General features: G+C 36.5%; 1 protein-coding gene across 8 annotated transcripts in view; it reads left to right on the top strand.

The window, feature by feature from the left end:
• The window catches only part of BRINP3 (BMP/retinoic acid inducible neural specific 3), a 545,052-nt gene that overhangs the window by 29,055 nt on the left and 496,038 nt on the right, over nt 1-19,959 (top strand). The window lies entirely within an intron of this gene.

Below are 19,959 nucleotides of genomic sequence, written 5' to 3'. Positions count from 1 at the left end.
ATGTTGATGCTTCTCTCTCAGAGGTAAACTGTTTGGGACAGGATGAGGAAGGGCCTTGAATGCAGGCAGTGTAGTAAAGTATCTGATGGACTTTCTCATTCAGATTGTCAAGAAATGAATGTCAGAGTGCATCCTGCCCTAGCTATGCACTGACCGTTAAGCCCAAACACGACACACACTGAGTGAATGGGGAAAAGTGACACAGGCACTCTGTCTCTAGGTCACCTGGCAATTCCAGGTGCTGATAGAGCCCTCTTACTCGTACATGAAATAAGTAAAACAGTTAGAGGACTTTTGGACTTGCAGTGTGTGAGAAGGGACCATCGTGTAGTGGGGAGATCCTACCAAAGGAAGAAGGAACAACTTTTTCTGAACAGTAGAACAACAGAAATAAATGCTTACCTTAGAGATTCAGTGGAAGAGATGGCCTCTTGATAACTTCTAGCCCCACCTCTGCCCAGGTGTGCACAAACATGAGCACATCTGTGCTCTTGGTATCCGTAATAAATCTTTTTGCAGGAAAATGGGACTGTAGACACAGAGGAGATGACAGCAGGAAAAGTAGCTAGAGAAAAAAAAAAAGAGATTGAAGAAGTTAATGTTGCAAATAAAGTGTAGCAGCAGAAATAAAATTCTCACTAACATCTGTTACACACAGTTGAAAATTAATGAAATTCAATGGAAATATTAAAATATGATTTTTGGAAGAGACAATATTTAATATAAAAGAGGGTGATTATGTTAAAATAACGAGTCTATATGTGCAATCGATGAAGAGTAAATAACTAAAAGGGGCTTGATAAAGATTAAATTAAACCTTAAGAAATTAACCAGAGACAAGCTGCAAATTTATTAATATATCCAATTCCTACCCCAAAAATGTTACTGCCAACTTTAAGGGTAACAACTTTTAGATACAAAAATCATCATCTGTAGCTTAAAATTTTGTGTTGCATAAAAATAAACATATAAAAAGTCTCAAATAATAAATAGAAACAAAAGCTTGAAAAAAGGTAACTTCAGATAAGCCAAAATTTTGTTATATAATATAAATATTTCAAGATCTAAAAATAATGAATCAAATATCTATTATATTACTTACAGAATAGTCACCATAAATAAAATTACTTTTTTTCCTTACAAAAATGTATAGGTAATGAATTCCCTTAAATAATATATAGTAGTGAATAAGGAATAGCATATTATAGTAACTCTCATGGAAATTGGAAGGCATACTTTTCGCATACCACTTTAGCATTCTTACCCTTTATGGATGAAACTGTCCAGGAAAAAATAGTGCAGAATGATCAGAGAGAGGTCATTTGAGTATGGAATTTAGCACAGTTGTACCACTGTTGTAGAGTATTATGCACTAAACATGCAATATTCTTCTCTAAACAAGTATACCTGGAATATTTGAATAATTTGATTTTTTATCTCTTACAAAGAAAATTCTCAACACACAACAAATTCTATATATCTCTTTATTTTAGAATTTCTCAAAACCTTTTTACATAGACTTAAACATGTATTCAGAATAGAAATTTAAACAAAGTAGTGCAGTTATTTGTTCATCAAATTGAAAATTGAGAGTCTTAATGGAAATGAGTATAGTATTAATGATTTACACACAATGAATTTTTCACACAGTTTCAAAGAAAAGCAAGCAAGCAAAATTAAAAAAAACCCAAAAATTAGAGAATAAGGACTCAAATTATTTTGTTAGAATCTTTTATACGCATGTACAGTAAAACGACTACAAGTAGTATATCTAAACGTTGGGTTATCTCTGGTGGGAAGTTTTAGAAATGACTCCTGATTTTCAAAGATTGAATATAATTATTATGATCACACAACATAATAGCTGTCATTGAAAACACTGGGATGAGGCATAAGTTATTTGAAATAACACTTCATAAAAATTAACAATTAAATTTTGACAGTCTGCCAGGATTATTGAAAGTTAAAAGCAAAATTTTGAAAAGTGAAGTATATTCTCTTATGGGACCTTAGCACTGACTTTTTAAAAATAATTAAAATAGAACAACATACCAGGAACAGAAATTATAAAATTAATCAGATGAGTTTCAGGGACTATTCCTGTAAGTATATAGACAATAGAGAATGGAAAGGGCAGGAGATGAAATTAAACACTGTGTTTTCATTATGTAACTAGGGCTCTCACATATCATGTATTTAGCCCTCCAAACTGCCTTAATAATTTTTGTCTTAAAAATTAAAAAAAAACAAAACTTGAGGGTTCTTTGGTTTGCTCTTCTTGTCACTGCATAGCTCCAACACTGTTAACACTGCACTGAAACACCTGCCGCCTCTTCTGAGCTATGCATGCCCTGACGGGACTTTCCATCTTCTGTCCTCCTGTCCATTCACGTTGTTAGGGCCAGTGAGGGGCTCACACTTCACAGACATCAGTTCTCATTTGCAGATGCTTGGTATTCAGCAGTGCCCACCTCCCGGAAAATGTCCCACTCTGACCGTGGGAGCCGTGAGTGGATTATTTTCTGTCTCTGCCACACATTCACCGTGTGAGCTGAGACTTAGCAGTTGAGTTCTGATGTTTCAGTATCCTCGTTTGCAAAATTGAGGACGGGCAGCAGCTCTACGAAGCTTCGAGCTGTGAAGCTCAAAGCTTCAATTCCTAAAAGCTAAATGGGAATATATCACAAACAGATAAGCTAATTCTTAACAACTGTACTTTCTGGTATGGGCAAAACTCACATATAAATAATTCTTTTAGAATAATATCATAGAAGTTTTTGTATTCCTGTTTTCATGTTCATATGTTCATATGTGAACATAAATTGTGTAATTAATTCTCTTTCCCCCAGCATTTCAATTTTTTTGTATTTCTTATATATTTTACTTTAGTGAGAAAATGCTTTATCTTCTCCTAGTTAATTTATTGTCTGTAAATCATGTTAGTCTGTAATTGCATCTTAAAGTATGGTGAAAAATTAAGGAGATTAGTCTAGTTAGTGATTTTACACTCAAAATCCAAAATTATTGGAAAGTAGTTTTTAACAAAGTTGTTGTTTCATATCTAATTTTCTATTTAAACCAGGAAGTAAAAGTTAAATTTTATAATTAGTTCTTCTTCACAATTGATATGTGTATATGAATTCATACGTTAGACATCCTTCACTTAACATTGGAAAATTTTAGTAAGGAATGATCACCCAGTAGTTTAGGAATTAAAATCATTTTCAGAATAGCCATTTCTTTTTTTATTTATTTTTTATTTTTTTGACAGGTAGAGTTAGACAGTGAGAGAGACAGAGAGAAAGGTCTTCCTTCTGTTGGTTCACCCGCCAAATGGCCGCTATGGCCGGCGCGCTGCTCAGATCCGAAGCCAGGAGCCAGATGCTTCCTCCTGGTCTCCCATGGGGTGCAGGGCCCAAGCACTTGGGCCATCCTCCACTGCCTTCCCGGGCCACAGCAGAGAGCTGGACTGGACGAGGAGCAACTGGGACAGAATCTGGTGCCCCAGCTGGGACTAGAACCCCAGGGTGCTGGTGCTGCAGGCAGAGGATTAGCCTAGTGAGCCGCAGTGCTGGCCAGAACAGCCATTTCTTAATACGGATTGTATTAATCTCTTGATTATAACTTAGGAAAGATGTGCCTTTGTAATAATTAATAGAATTTTAACAATTTTTAGTTCCAAGGCGTATTCATGTTTGTTCCTATTAAAATGAGAAAATAAACAAAACTGCTAGTTAACACAATCATGTACAGAGAGGAAATAACAATTATGATTTTTTTGGAAGTTGACCAGATATTTTATTTGATTATGTTTCTCTGCCTAGTTCCATCTCACCAAGCCTCCTCATTCTTCATTCTTCATTCTCTGTCATTATCTCTGTAGTTAAAATTACTGCTGTAGTTTTCCTTTGTTACCACTGTTCTGAGACTTTTGAATTGTACTTTTTAATGGGCACTATTATAAAAATTCAGAGTTTATAAGTGGAGGAAAAAACCTGCGTAATAATACTTGTTATGGGGCTTCTTTTCCTTGTATGTGTGTCTGTTTGAATGGACTCTAATGAGAAAAAGTTATTTTCATTCTGTTTCCCATTGTTGAGTAAAAGAGGTCCTGAAATGAACTTCATTATTACATCTTTTCTATTCCTGTATAAAAATAATTAAAGTAACAGTGATACTTAATTGCAGTATTTAAGAAAGTTAATAAGATTAAGGTTGGGGTATTATCTCTTTTATTTTAATAAACAAGTGTTAGTAATAGTTGGAGATTCGCTCCTAACTTTCAATTGCAGTTCCCAACATTAAAGCTAACATTTATATGAGGATTTGTGCCTTATAATAATTCTTACTTACCCAGTAGATTTAATTTTATAAAAAAGCAAGTCTTGCAATTTTTGAAATTATTTTTAATGTAAATATTTAAATTTCTCCATTGTATTCAGTAGGATTCATAATTCCACAATCTACCTTAAGATGTAAGAATTATCTAGTAAAGCTCCTAGAGCCCTAAATCAATTACTTTATAATATTTACATGGAACTTGCCTCAGAGTCCAGTGAGAGATGATAATATATAGATGTTCAATGAATGACTTTTGAAAAATATGCAATGATAGGCATATAGTTTTTATTTTTATTATTTTTTAAAGATTTATTTTATTTATTTGAAAGACAGAGTTACAGAAAGAGGTGGAGACAGAGAGAGGTCTTCCATCCACTGGTTCACTCCCCAGATGGCTGCAATGGCCGGAGCTGTGCCGATCCGAAGCCAGGAGCCAGGAGCTTCTTCTGGGTCTCCCACACGGGTGCAGGGGCCCAAGGACTTGCGTCATCTTCTACAGCAGAGAGCTGGATTGGAAGAGGAGCATCTGGGTCTTGACCCGGCGCCCATGTGGGATGTCGGCCAGGGCTTTAACTCGCTGTGGCACAGCGCTGGCCCGTCATATAGTTTTTAATTTTTTCTTCATTTTTTTCTGCAACATTCTACTAAACAATGCACAATAAAAGTTTCCTGTTTATTATACCTACAAACTTAGGAAGATATTAATGGATCATTCAGTTTAAGTGTAAAAGCTAAGAACTGCCTACAGGGAAAGGAAAAACAGTCACATTTTTCAGTTCTTAAAGAACGACTAAACAGTCTTCACATTTGTTGATAGTTAAAATACAGAAAGATTCCACAATATTTGAAATTCTTCAACTTCTGTGCATGTCTTTTGTCAAGGCATCAACAACTCAAAGCTACAAAGTATTAGATAGATAGAGCTGTCTATTACATAGATAGAGATGTCTATCACATAGATAGAGCTATCACATAGATGATAGAGCTGTCTGTCACATAGATAGAGCTGTCTATCACACAGATGATAGAGCTATCACATAGATAGAGCTATCACATAGATGATAGAGCTGTCTATCACATAGATAGAGCTGTCTATTACATAGATGATAGAGCTGTCTATCACATAGATAGAGCTATTACATAGATGATAGAGCTGTCTATCACATAGATAGAGCTGTCTGTCACATAGATGATAGAGCTATCACATACATAGAGCTATCACATAGATGATAGAGCTGTCTATCACATAGATAGAGCTATTACATAGATGATAGAGCTATCACATAGAGCTGTCTGTCACATAGAGCTGTCTATCACATAGATGATAGAGCTGTCTATCACACAGATGATAGAGCTATCACATAGAGTTGTCTATCACATAGATGATAGAGCTGTCTATCACATAGATGATAGAGCTATCACATAGATAGAGCTGTCTAACACATAGAGCTGTCTATCACATAGATGATAGAGCTATCACATAGATAGAGCTGTCTATCACATAGATAATAGAGCTATCACATAGACGATAGAGCTGTCTATCACATAGATGATAGAGCTATCACATAGAGCTATCACTTAGATGATAGAGCTGTCTATCACATAGATGATAGAGCTATCTATCACATAGATGATAGAGCTATCACATAGATAGAGGTGTCTATCACATAGATAATAGAGCTGTCTATCACATAGATGATAGAGCTATCACATAGATAGAGCTGTCTATCACATAGATGATAGAGCTGTCTGTTATATAATTATTTTCATTGAGGCTGTTGCACTTTCTTCAGTAATTTCCGTTTCTTCCCCATGTCTGTCAGTCTCTTTTCTTCTTTTCAAAACCAGGTGAATAGAGGCAAAGAGAATGACTTGGCAGATGCATCTGCATGCCTTTTGCAACAACATAACATTAAAATATATCTGGTTCACTAGGCAAATCTGTCAAGAATTTGATTTTCTTGAACATTGTCATCAAATGTGTTGGTCCTTTTAAAGTCTTGTCCCCTGTATGTCCATTTGTATCACTGATAAAATTTTAGTAGAATAATAATAAAAAATAGATCCCACGATCACATCATGAGAAACCTTCCAACAATCAAACTCCAACTTTTGTACAGGTTCAGATGCTTATCAGAAATTGCAGAATTTTGAAACTCTAAACCATTTTCACTTAGTATATTTTACTTCTAAACCTGCATTTTCCTGGATATGTCATGTGTTCCTGACTTCATTTGTTTCCTTAATGAAAATACTCATCTGTTTTATTGCAAGGATACTGGTATACTTTATTACTGGCTGCTACTTCAAAGTCCATTGAGAATATCACTTTCTGTACACCTTAATTCCCTCTAAAATCTAAAAACTCTAAATTCTGAAAGACATGTGACCTCACAGACTTCACATAAAGCTCAGGCTGTTCTCTAGCTTCCCATTTTTAGCTGTATTAAATGTTTGAGCCTCATTCAGGTATTTTACAACATGCCTATTTGTCAATCTTTCTCTAGTAATCCCATCTAAGCAGAAATTGTGTGGTTTTCAGTATTCTTAACTTCCATTTCTAACTTTTAAAGCATGTAAAAATACAAACTAGCATACTCCTTCTATTTCAAATGCTAAAATTACATGCTAAGACCCTGCAACTGTTTTTGCATTGTACTTGTACTCCCATTAGTACCTTGTACGTCTTTATTTAGACTATGACTTTGCTATCATTGTATACCATTAAAAAGTATTTCAAAACACCCCTTTTTAAAGTTGACCTTTAGGTTAATGAGTTAAATTACTTATTTTTGGTTTTACATCAAGTTCATCCCGCTCATTGAGAATGGAGAGCTAAAATCAACTCACAGTGGGAAACGAAGAGGCAAGTTGGCATGGGACTTAGGCTTCCAGCTGGTTTCTGCCATTCACTCTTCATGCACACATGTATTTTGATATCATTTCATTTAGTGAATGAGGAAGACGAACAGTTCTTCAAGATTATTCCTAACTGGTTATATTTCTGATGTAATCTATTCCATAATGTTGATATAAGGTAATATCACTTCTTATAGAAAATAAAAGTAGGAAGGCAGTGAACTAAATAAATGCAGGATATTTCCTTGAAACTCGGGGATGGAGTTGAGCATAGGTTTATGATTTAAATAATTTTACTGAGAGAACACTATGGGTGAATAGAATCTGAAGTTTTAATGTATGATTTCTAAAATGTGTATGTTGTTATTTTCAAGATAAGTAATATTAGTTGCTTCTGTAAGAAGAGTAGTATTTTAACAGTGCACAGTAGGGTGACTATAGATAATTATAATATACTATATATTTCTCTAATAACAACTAGAGGAGAATATTTTGAATGTTTCCCCTTTAAGATATGTTAATTGTTTGGAGAGATAGATATATTTACCATGATTGGATAATATATAATAAATACACGATTCAAAACATAACATTGAACCCCATAAATACATTATATTTTATGTGTCAAATAAAAATGTAAAAAGTTTTAAAATAATAAATCTTTTGGAGGGCAAAGAAATCTCACTGTTGCTGCTACAATAGACAATAGCTTTAGCAAATCATGTGCATAGATTTATTTTTATTTCACAAAAATCCTGAAGATTTTTCCTATTGCCAAATTATGAACATTGTTTGAATGTATTTCTCACTGTGTTTTAGCTTTTTAAAATATGATTTTTTACATCTTTTGAAGAAATGCAGCCTCATAAGATAGTTGGCTATTTCAAACTAAACAGTTATTCAGGGTATTCTGTAAAAAATAAGGTGTTAAGATTGCTTACCTTTCATTCAAACCATAACACATTTAAAATGATAGCTAATAAAAATAATCTTACTCAACACAGGAACTTATATTTTTGAGTCCTGTTTTATTTATGGATGCTTTATTAAAGGAAACAGGGTTTTTTGTTGATATGATAGGAGGTTAATATTATATTTCATAAAACTCAGATTCTCACCTCATTCTGACATCCTACTCATAAGAATTAGGTTGATGTTGCTGGCTTCTCTTTGATACTATTCAGATTTTGATCTTTACTGTTTACACCTGTCGGTTATCATGTTCTCTCTCTTCCATTCGTGGCATCAGTAAAACTCCTGGTTTAGATCTCCACACAGCTCCTCATCTTTGCAATGTTAATTCATACAAAACGTACATACACACACATAGAAATTATTCTCCAAAATTACAATGAACTGGCAACTCTTCTGCCTCAGAATAGATTCTTGATCTGTTTTTTATTTAACATATTTGTTATGTAGTTAAATATAAAAAGTTTTTTTTTGCCATATTTATGTTACTTAGCATGTCAAGATAAATTAAAGCTAGAGACTCTAGCAAAATTAGAGTACTGGGGTTATATGAAGAGACTTTATATCGACATGCGCTATTTGAATTGAAATTCTCCACGTGTCTCCTTTCTGATCCTCTCCATGTTAGCTTTACAGTACTGTTTATGAGCTTCACATTTGTCTGTCCCGCGGGTAGGTAGAGTTGAGAACACACTACAGGACAAGTTACCTGTATCTTGGTGTCTGTTGCTCTACGTTGTTTCAGCGTGAAAGGAAAGTGAAATACTCACCTGCAACCCTCCTCTTTTGCTTTGTCTCCCACATGTGCACACATCTGTGAAAAATTACAAAGCAGATAGAAAGAGTACATTCAGCTTGGAAACACCAGTTCAAGTCTTCCTCTGCCATAGTCAGCCACAGGAAAAAAAATGAAAATCCCAGTAAACTGTCTCCCTGGATCTGAGATTATTGGGTTTCTGTGAAGAAGCAGCTTGCAAAGCAAGGCTGACAGTAACCTTTCCTTCACTTCTGCTGTCACTTAACCTCCATGAGAGCTGGAAAGGTGTGCAAAGAACATGGGGTGCAGCTGTCTGTTTCTGTTTCTGAGGCTGATAGGCTGATGGCATTTCCTTCATATATACACCCAGAAGTGCGAGAGCTGAATCATTTTTAGTGTTTTGAGGATTCTGGTTTCTTTTTTTTTTTTTTTTTTTTTTTTTTTTGACAGGCAGAGTGGACAGTGAGAGAGAGAGACAGAGAGAAAGGTCTTTCTTTGCCGTTGGTTCACCCTCCAATGGCCGCTGCGGCCGGCGCACCGCGCTGATCCGATGGCAGGAGCCAGGAGCCAGGTACTTATCCTGGTCTCTGTTTTCTATCCGGATGTACTAATTTGCATTTTCATCAACAGTGTGTATGGGTTCCCTTTCCTTCACATCTTTGGCAACATTTGCTGTTTTGGTCTTTGAATAGTAGCCATTCTGATTGGAATGAGATGATACCTACTAGGGTTTTGGTCTTCATTTCCCTGATGGCAGTGATATTGATCGTTTTTTTTGTGTGTGTGTGTATGCGTGGGCCATTTGTATTTCTTCTGACAACTGTATTTTTTATTTTTATGCTTGCTGTTGAGTTGTTTCATCTCCTTACATATTCTGGGTGTTATTCCTTTGACAGATGCAAAGCTTGCCAATATTTTCTCACATGCTGTTGGTTATCTCTTCACTTTCTGGATTGTTCCTTTTCTGTGCAAAAACTTCTGAATTTGATATATTTTGCTATAGCTGCTTACACTCTACAGGTGTTATTCAACAAGGTAGTACTGTGCCATTCAAAAAAGCAGTACTATGTCAGTATCTTGAAGTGTCTCCCTGAATTTTCTTCCATGAGTTTTTATAGTTTTAAGTCTTATATTTAGATCTTTGATAGGTTTTGAGATGGTTTTTATTGGGGTTGAGAGGTGGGAACAGGGGATGTTGGCTCAGTATTAAGCATATGCCCATCAAGATTTCTAAGTATCGTTTATTGAAGAGACTCTTTTGTATTCCTCGTGTATGATTTTGGAAACTTTGTAAAATATCAGTTTGTTGTGGATGTATGGATTAGTTTCTAAGTCTCTGTTATGTTCCATTGATCTACGTTTGTTTTTATGCCAGTACCTTTCTGTTTTGGTTAAAATAGCTTTGTGATATGTCTTGAAATCTTATATATATTGTAGTACCTCCAACTTTGTTCTTCTTCTCAAAATTACTTTAGTTATTCAAAGTTTTTTGGGGCTGCATATGAATTTTAATATTTTTGCCATATTTCTGAATTGAATGGAATCTTTTCATTTCTTTCGGTAATGTAGACATTTTACTAATACTAATTCTTCCATTCAAAGAAAATCGGAAGGTTTTCATTTTGTGTGTGTGTTCTTCTATTCCTTCCATCAGTATTTTTCAATTTTCATTGCAGAAATATTTCACATATTTCATTTAAATTTATTACAGAGTATTTTCTTTTAATAGCTATTGTGATTGGGGTCACTCATTCCTGGGTGAGTTCACCATTGGTGTATAAAAATGCTCCTTACTTTTTACTTTTTATTTTGTGCTCTGTAGCCTTACTGAGTTTGTTTTTCAGTTGTAATAGTCTCTTAGTAGTCTTAGATAATGTTATAAAGAATCATGTCATCCATAAACAGAGATAATTTGACTTCAACCTTCCCTATGTCTATGCCTTTGATTTCTTTTTCTTACCTAGTAGAGCTGGCTGAACCTTCCAGTGATGTATTGAATAAGAGCAGTGAGGGATGAATCCTTGTTTGATTCCAGATCTTAGAGAAAACGCTTTCAAGTTTTCCCATTTCGTATGATTTTGCTGTGGGTTTGCCTTTATTATGTACAACTGTGTCCCTTCCATATCTAATTTCAAGGTTTTTTTTTTTATCTTGAATAATGTTGAATTTTAGCAAATGCTTTTGTGCGTCTATTGAGATGGTCTTATGATTTTTCCTTCATTCTGTGGATGTGATGTGTCAGGTTTACCGATTCGAGTCTGTTAGAGCATTTAGGCAGCCCTGGGATAAATCCCACTTTTGGTCCTGACGAGTAGGCTTTGTGTGTGTGTTGGTGGACTTGACGTGCTGGTGCTTTGTTGAGATTTTCTGTGTGTGTTGATTGGGGATATCGTTATACAGTCTCTTTGTCAGTTGTACCCTTCTCTAGTTTTGCAATCAAGGTAACTTTGGCTCCTTAGAAAGAGTTTTGACAGAGTCTTCTTCCTTTCAAATTTTTTTGGACTCATTTGAGAAGAATTGGTGTTAGTTTTTTTTTTTTTTTTTTTTTTTTCTTAAAAGATAAATTCAGCAGTGAAGCCATCTGGTCTTGAGCTGTTCTTTTTTTAGGAGACTTTTTTTTTTCTTTAAAATTCTTTTTTTACACTTTTTAAACACTTTTTTATATGATGAACAAATTTGTGTATTTCAAATATTACAGATTTAGGAGCATAGTGATTGTTCTCACCCTACGCTCCCTCTCCCCATACTCCTACCCTCCCTCCTCCTTCCTTTCTTATTCTTTTTTTAATTTTGTGATGACATACTTTGTTCATTTTATAATCCTAAGATTAACCCTCCACTAAGTAAAGACTTCAACAAGAACTAAGAAAAAATAAAAGCCAACAAAAAGATAGTGTTCCATAACAGTAGATACAAGGGCTGTAATTAGGAGACTTTTTAAAAAATCCTCACATTTTCTTTATTTTGTTGCTTTGGCTTAGGTATGCTAAAAATTTGTATTGTACAATTTTTAGTTTTTGCCAATATTTGTTAGCTATTACTACTACATTTCGTTTCTTATTTTAATTTTTAATGATTTTTTAATCATTCTATGTCTCTATCATATTTTTCACTATTGTTCTAGCTTGATTTCATTTCTGAGATGATTTTTTTTCCTATTTTTAATTGCTCCCTGAATGCTGCCTTGCCTCCTTGTGATAAAAGGAGACGTTTGAGTACTGATTCATTCTCATTTCATGATCAATCTGCTCAGCTTTTCTATGCCTTCATGGTTCAGTTTTGGTATGTTGGATGTATTCAGATATTGATTGGTTTCTTCCAGGTTTTCCAGTTTGTTGGCATATAATTGTTTATAATAGTCCTTTTTTAAGGCAAATCTAGGAATTTTGACAGTGTGAGGCTTAATTAGGAATAGATAAGGATCTTGGATATAATAGGTTTGGATAGACAGCAAAACAGAGAAGAACTTTGAGGCCAGAAGTTCAGAGTATTGGCAAGAAACCATTTATTGGTGTTTTCTATTGGCATGTCTATAAATTTGTTAGATTGTAGAATGAAGATTAAAGCTTATTGGGCAATAATTTCTTAGATTCTTAAAATCACATGGAGGAAAATGTTACGGTAGAGGGTAAGTTCTCTACGTGGGGATGGACTGAATCTCATAATTCTATTGTTGGAGATGGACAAAATCGCATAAAGGCTAAACGAATGGCCCAAGGCCTTATGTGTATACATTGTTAACAAGACCAGAGTCCAGGCATTTTTGCATGTAATGTGGGTGTTTGCTGAAGTCGCTTAGATTTTTAGTATAAAGCTGACAGTATGAAGATTGCCATAAAAAGAGAAGTCACTATAAACAATACTGGTTTCCCTTGAATGCTTTGAGAGATACTCACTTTATTGAAGCTTGCTTCCACCAAAAAGGGGAGGTAATGCAAAGCTTATATGAGAGGCCCTCAGAAAGTTCATGCAAAATGTGTATTGTAAAGAAAACCTCGTGGACTTCAAAATAGCTTTAGAATAAATTAAACTTACCACTTAACTCCACTTTTCTACAACTTTTCTGAAATTTCTTCATACACCTTATGCTGTAATTGCTTAGTTATCTGCCAAATTACCCAAGGCTATGGGATTCCTGGGAGAAAATATAGTATCTTGCTTTTCATTTCAGTTTGGTATATAGCACAGTCTTGTGTATAGCATGTGCTCAATAAATAAAACAATAATACAATAGAAGTTTCCACCAGATGGCGATGAGTGTCTGAGGTTCACATTAATTGATTGGCTTGTTTTCAACCATGACAGATTGTCAACTGTTTCATAATTCTATTTGCTTGATATAACTTTCAACCTAATATACTTCTTTGCATTTAACTATTGTATGTTATATGGAATAAATTATTCAGAAATATTATGTAGGTACAGAAAACTTTATTTAATATAATTTTTTAAAAGTCTTTAACATTTACTTGAAAGACAGAGTGAGAGTGAGAATAAGAGACTGACCAACCTTCTATCTGCTGGTTCACTTCCTTAATGACCAAAACAGCTGGGACTGGGCTAGGCTTGTGCCAGGAACCAGGAACTTCATAACTGTATCTGGGTCTCCCATGTGAGTAGCAGGAATTCAAGTACTTGAGCTGTTATCTGCTGCTTCTGGAGCGACTTAACACAGAATTGAATCGGGCGCAGAGTAACGGAGTTATAACTGGGATTCCCATGTGGAATGTGGGTGTCCCAAGGAGTGGCTTTATCTGCTTAGACAGCACCTGTCCCATAAGATCATTCCTTGAATTGGTTAGTTAAGCATTATTGCTTGCCCCACCACATATTTGCCATTTGTAATTCAAAGATGTTAGAGATACAAATTAGGACCACCCCTTTGATCTCTTTTTGGATATTATAACTTTGTGTTGGTAAGTTCATTCCATAATGATTTAGTGATTTTAATTCTTTTTTTTCCAACTTTTATTTAATAAATACAAATTTCCAAAGTACAACTTTTTGGTTATAGCAGCTTTTCCCTCCATAACCTCCCTCACACCTGCAACTATCCCATCTCCCATTCCCTCTCCCAACCCATTCTTCACCAAGATTCATTTTCAATTATCTTTATGTACAGAAGATCAATTTAGTCTATACTAAGTAAAGATCTCAACAGTTTGCACCACACAGACACACAAAGTGTAAAATACTGTTTCAGTAGTTTTACCATTAATTTGCATAGCATAACACATTAAGGACAGTGATCCTACATGGGGAGTAGGTGCACAGTGACTTCCATTGTTGATTTAACAACTGACACTCTGATTTATGATGTCAGTAATCACCCGAGGCTCTTGTCATGATCTGCCAAGGCCATGGAAGCCTCTTGAGTTCACCAACTCTGATATTATTTAGACAAGGCCATAGTCAAAGTGGAAGTTCTTTCCTCCCTTCAGAGAAAGGTGCCTCCTTCTTTGATTGCCTGTTCTTTCCGCTGGGATCTCCCTCACAGAGATCTTTAATTTAGTTTTTTTTTTTTTTTTTTGCCATAATGTCTTGGCTTTCCATGCCTGCGAAACTCTCATGGGCATTTTCCTCAAAAGAGGAAATCCAAATGCCAACAGACACATGAAAAAATGTTCAGGATCACTAGTCATCAGGGAAATGCAAATCAAAACTACAAAGAGGTTTCACTTCACCCTGGTTAGAATGGCTCACATACAGATATCTACCAACAATAGATGCTGGTGAGGATGTGGGGGAAAATGGACACTAACCCACTGTTGGTGGGAATGCAAACTGGTCAAGCCACTATGGAAGTCAGTCTGAAGATTCCTCAGAAACCTGAATATAACCCTACCATTCAACCCAGCCATCCCACTCCTTGGAATTTACCCAAAGGAAATTAAATTGGCAAATAAAAGAGATATCTGCACCTCAACGTTTATTGCAGCTCAATTCACAATAGCTAAGACCTGGAACCAACCTAAATGCCCATCAACGGTAGACTGGATAAAGAAATTATGGGACATGTACTCTATCGAATACTATATAGCAGTAAAAAAAAACAATGAAATCCGGTCATTTGCAACAAGATGGCGGAATCTGGAACACATCATGCTGAGTGAAATAAGCCAGTCCCAAAGGGACAAATACCATATGCTCTCCCTGATCGGTGACAACTAACTGAGCACTTAAAAGGAAACCTGTTGAAGTGAAATAGACACTATGAGAAGCAATGACTTGATCAGCCTTTGTCCTATCAAGGAACAACTTACTATTTTATTCCTTTTAATATTTTTTGTTCTACCTAATACCATTGTTTGAACTCTTTAATTAACACACAGTTATTCTTATGCATTTAAAATTAACTGAAAAGTGATCCCTGTTAAATATAAGAGTGGGAATAAGAGAGGAAGGAGATGTATAGATCGGCACATGTTCACTCGGACTTACCCCTAATGGTAGAATAGAAACGTGCCAGGGGATTCCAATTCAATTACATCAAGGTGGCAGGTACCAATGCCATCTTATTAGTTAAAGTGTCAGTTTAAGTTCATAATTGATCAAAAAGATAGGATTAAGTGTCAAAGGGATTACATAAGTAAGAGCAGCGTCTGCAAATAATAATTGATAGAATTAAAAAGGAGAGAATGATCCTACATGGGAAGCAGGATACACAGCCAACTCATGGAATGGCAAATGCCCTAAACAGCACTCTGCATCATAATCAGCCCTTAAGGCATTTGGATCCAGTGATTTTAATTCTAAGAAGATCACAGGAGTGTTGGTGTTCTGGGAAGACTGTTGGTCACATAAATTTTAGGACCCTAAGGTCCAGAAGTTTCCACATGTGGATTGGTGCAGGTACCTTAATACCTTCCTGTATGACCTTTGGCTAACCCACCCAGAATCCAACCAAACTAAAAAACGACCAGGCTCCCTCTGTATCAATGATGCTTTAATCCCCATTCATCTACTTTTTTTATTTAAAAATTTTATTGAAATGCAGTGTACATGCCAAGAAATGCACTTAAGTGTATAGATAAATCAGTTTTTTGTCCTCTGTGCACATTCATAATCAACACCAAATTAAGAACAAAGCATTACTAGCACCCCAAGAGTCCTCACTGTTTCCCCCACCAGTTCTTATTTTTTTTCACATGGGGAACCAGAATGTATTGTCATTTACATGGTAAGATTCAGTGAAACAATGGTTATAACTAAATATTAAATGATATGACATGTGTACAATTTTTATACTTTTGCTTTATTTTTTTTATTTTTTATTTTTTAATTTTTGACAGGCAGAGTGGACAGTGAGAGAGAGAGACAGAGAGAGAAAGGTCTTCCCTTGCCGTTGGTTCACCCTCCAATGGCCGCCGCTGCAGCCGGCGCACCGCGCTGATCCGATGGCAGGAGCCAGGATCCAGGTGCTTTTCCTGGTCTCCCATGGGGTGCAGGGCCCAAGCACCTGGGCCATCCTCCACTGCACTCCCTGGCCATAGCAGAGAGCTGGCCTGGAAGAGGGGCAACCGGGACAGAATCCGGCGCCCCGACCGGGACTAGAACCCGGTGTGCCGGCGCCGCAAGGTGGAGGATTAGCCTATTGAGCCACGGCGCCGGCCTTACTTTTGCTTTATTAACTTCCACAAGTAAAAGAGAAATTCATGATATTTGTCTTCCTGTGTCTGGCTTACTGAGCATAATGACATCCACTTGCATCCTATTTATGGCTGGGTAATATTCCACTTTGTATATATACCACATTGTCCTTATCTAGTCATCAGTTCATGGACATCTAGATTGATTCCAGGCAAAAGCGTCTCCCAATTTCATGCATGTGTAATTTGTAAACTAAGGTATAGGCAAAACTTTCATAGAAATATAAAATAAGCATGTGCAAAGTTTTAAATTTAGCTTGTCAAGAGAGAACCAGTAAAACCTGATAACTGGTTAGTAGGAAAATTCAATTGAATGTATTGAAATTAGTTCAAAAGTACATAGATTACTCATTTATTCCAACGCAAGGAACAAAATTGTCCCTTTAGCTTTCATAATCTATCTGAATGTCTGTACAAATTTCACAGTGTTGTTACTTGTGATTTACAGCATTGTGAGTGGCCCTAAAAGCTATGGGAAGTGAAGTTCTCCTAGGAGAAAATAATGTGAAAAATGTGCTTGTACAATGCCACACACTTTTCATTGAAGACACCCAGTAGAACTTTTGGGCCTGACCTGATTTTTTTTTTTTTTTTCCACAAAAGGTGCAGCAAGAATGCTAATTTTCCCAGTGGATCTTCTTAAATTTGCTTTGCAAATTAGATCCATGCAGTTTTGAACACTCATAAATACTCAAATTTAATTTCTTTCTGGAAGCTTTTATAAGAAGTCTTGCATTGGGCTTTTTAAAGCCTCTGTTATTTGCTATCCCAAAATTAGGACACCAAGTCCCAGAAGACCTCTCTGCCTGGTTTTCTCTGCAGTTCTTCGCCTGCCAAGGGGAGACCCGCCTTGACCAACCATGCGCCCTGATCCTTGGGAGCCAAGTGCAAGTCCAGGTTTTCAGGAGGTGTCCTGGGAACTGCTTCCACAGCACAGACAGCCTTTGTTTCTTTAGAAGCTCGCCGTACCGCAAGTGTGACACTCAGATGAATGTTGTTTGTACTCTGATGTGGTGAGCTGAATCCTGGTAAGGCAGTGGACAGGTAGTTACTGACCTAGAAAGATTCATAATCCTGTGAAAAAGTAAGAAACTGAATTCTGGGGAGCTATGGATCATGCATCACTTAAAATGTTTCATTCTACCGTTATACAAACAGATTATGATATTCTAGGTTAGTAGTTTGAGAAGATAATTTTTTCTATTTCCAGAAGATTGGGCATTCAACTGAAAGCAGCAATCATTCCAATCAAATAACTCGGTGAAATTTTCCTTCTCTGCTCATTTTTTTTTCCATGTAATTTTTCAAGTTTTATAAGAAAAAAAACCCACTGACAATGACACTTTCTATAATGCAAATGATAAAGATGTTACAGAAGGAAAGTAACACAACTTCTGTCTTCACTGTTTTCTTCATTTGAAATAACCCAGGGTGTAACAAAGACGAATGGAACACAGAATGGTCTCTGGTTAAACACCAGGTCTGTGCTATCCAGGCAGGCTGCACAGGAGGTAAAGCTTACCCTTTACATTCCCGACAAAAGCTTTCTCTAGAAAAACAAGGACGAGGACCATCAAATTGAGAAACCTTTGCAGACATTTAACAAAATCATAGCTTTTCAAGCAAATAAAATTCACTTACCAAGTTTTGTCTTTCAGAACTTATTCCTATTCTAGAAATGATGCTTTTCTGTAGGGCAAATCCCAGGGTGTTTGGGAGGTCAAAGCTGATTTCGTAATGCTAATTTATTGTTTACACTAATATAAAGTGCAGGCACCTTTATTTATATCAGGAAACGGACTAAAATACTTTGGAATCCTCAGTAAGTACCAAGTTTGTATAGGAGTCTCCCACCAGTGACAGCAAAAAATGAAGCCACCCCCCCCCCGAAAAAAAAAGAAAAACAACCTCATCAACAAACACTTTAAGAAATATTGCTTCGGTAGAAAATTTTGTATGCAAAAACCCACAGCTGTCACTATTGCTCTTTGGTTAGTCTTTACCACTCACACTCATTAGAATTTGTAGGCAAGGTTACTAACTTCTTCACTGAAAATAGAAAAGGTAGTAATTGAGGGGTTTCTCTAGTGCAAGGTATTTCCACAGACTCCCCGAGCTCACAGTTCTTACCAGCACACGCTCGCTCTTCACTTTTCTAAAGCAGCAGAAATTAATGTGTTCAGTAATATGGCCAAAGCTCTTAGCTTCAGCATCTTGATAGACGTTGCTAGAATGGGTAAGCTCTAGTGCTCCACAGCGACTGTAGTTCGCAGGAGCGTGGGTGTTTTATGAGGATGGAAAAGACGGGAACTCTGGGGTTCCACACATAAAGAAATGATAAGAGGAAGGTGGTCATCACCCAGATTTGATCAGTACCTATTGCTTACATGTGCTGAAATAGTACACTGTACTCCATCAATATGTACAATTATCACCCTGTAATTAAAAAATAAAAGCATAGGGGCCGCGGCGCAGTAGGTTAATCCTCTGCCTGTGGCAGTGACATCCCAATGTGGGCACTGGTTCTAGTCCAGGCTGCTCCTCTTTCAATCCGGCTTTCTGCTGTGGCCCGGGAAAGCAGTTTAGGATGGCCCATGTCCTTGGGCCCCTGCACCTGCATGGGAGACCAGGAGGAAACAGCTGGCTCCTGGCTTCGGATTGGCGCAGCTCTTGCTGTTGCAGCCATTTGGGGAATGAACCAATGGAGGGAAGACCTTTCTCTCTGTCTCTCCCTCCCACTGTCTGTAACTCTACTTCTCAAATAAATAAATAAAAATAAAATAAATAAAGGCATATAAGGAGAAGTGATAAGGATGTCTCTCAGAATACTGACGGTCAGAAGATGACAGAAGGAGATAGATGGATACACACAAACATGCAGATAATTTCAGATGATGGTCTTTGCTGAAGGTGAGAGGATCTTTGCTGAGGAGAACAGAGAGAAGAAAACTGGAGAGCAGATAATAGAAGCAGAAATAATATTAGGGTGATATTTCTGAACATTTGATGCTTCAACTGAGACCTGAAAAATGGAAATGGGCCATAAAAAATGCTGCAAGAAATTCAAAAAGAGAACACATCAGGCAGAGGAGATTGCACTGTCACTCATTGTAGAAAGTGCTTGGAAGACCTTGGCTGACCAGGAATCTGGTGTTCCGTGAGGTGAGAGGAAGATCTAGACATGCAACTGAATGACAGACTGAAGTTCAGATATTATTGTACTTGCTGTTGAATATTTGTATTCAGGGGATAATTAGTTGATCTGGTTAACTTCTTCAAAGACTTCCCGGAACTGTGGAGAGAGAATGGACTGGGGAGCAAATGTTACATGGTGCCTCAGAGTTATGCTTTGTCAGGCAGGTCCTCTGAGGAGACAAAGGC

Source organism: Oryctolagus cuniculus, chromosome 13 (assembly GCF_964237555.1).
Source record: "Oryctolagus cuniculus chromosome 13, mOryCun1.1, whole genome shotgun sequence".
Taxonomy (NCBI): Eukaryota; Metazoa; Chordata; class Mammalia; order Lagomorpha; family Leporidae; genus Oryctolagus; species Oryctolagus cuniculus.
The sequence above is the reverse complement of the archived record's forward strand: the minus strand, read 5'-3'. Positions and strand labels throughout refer to the sequence as shown.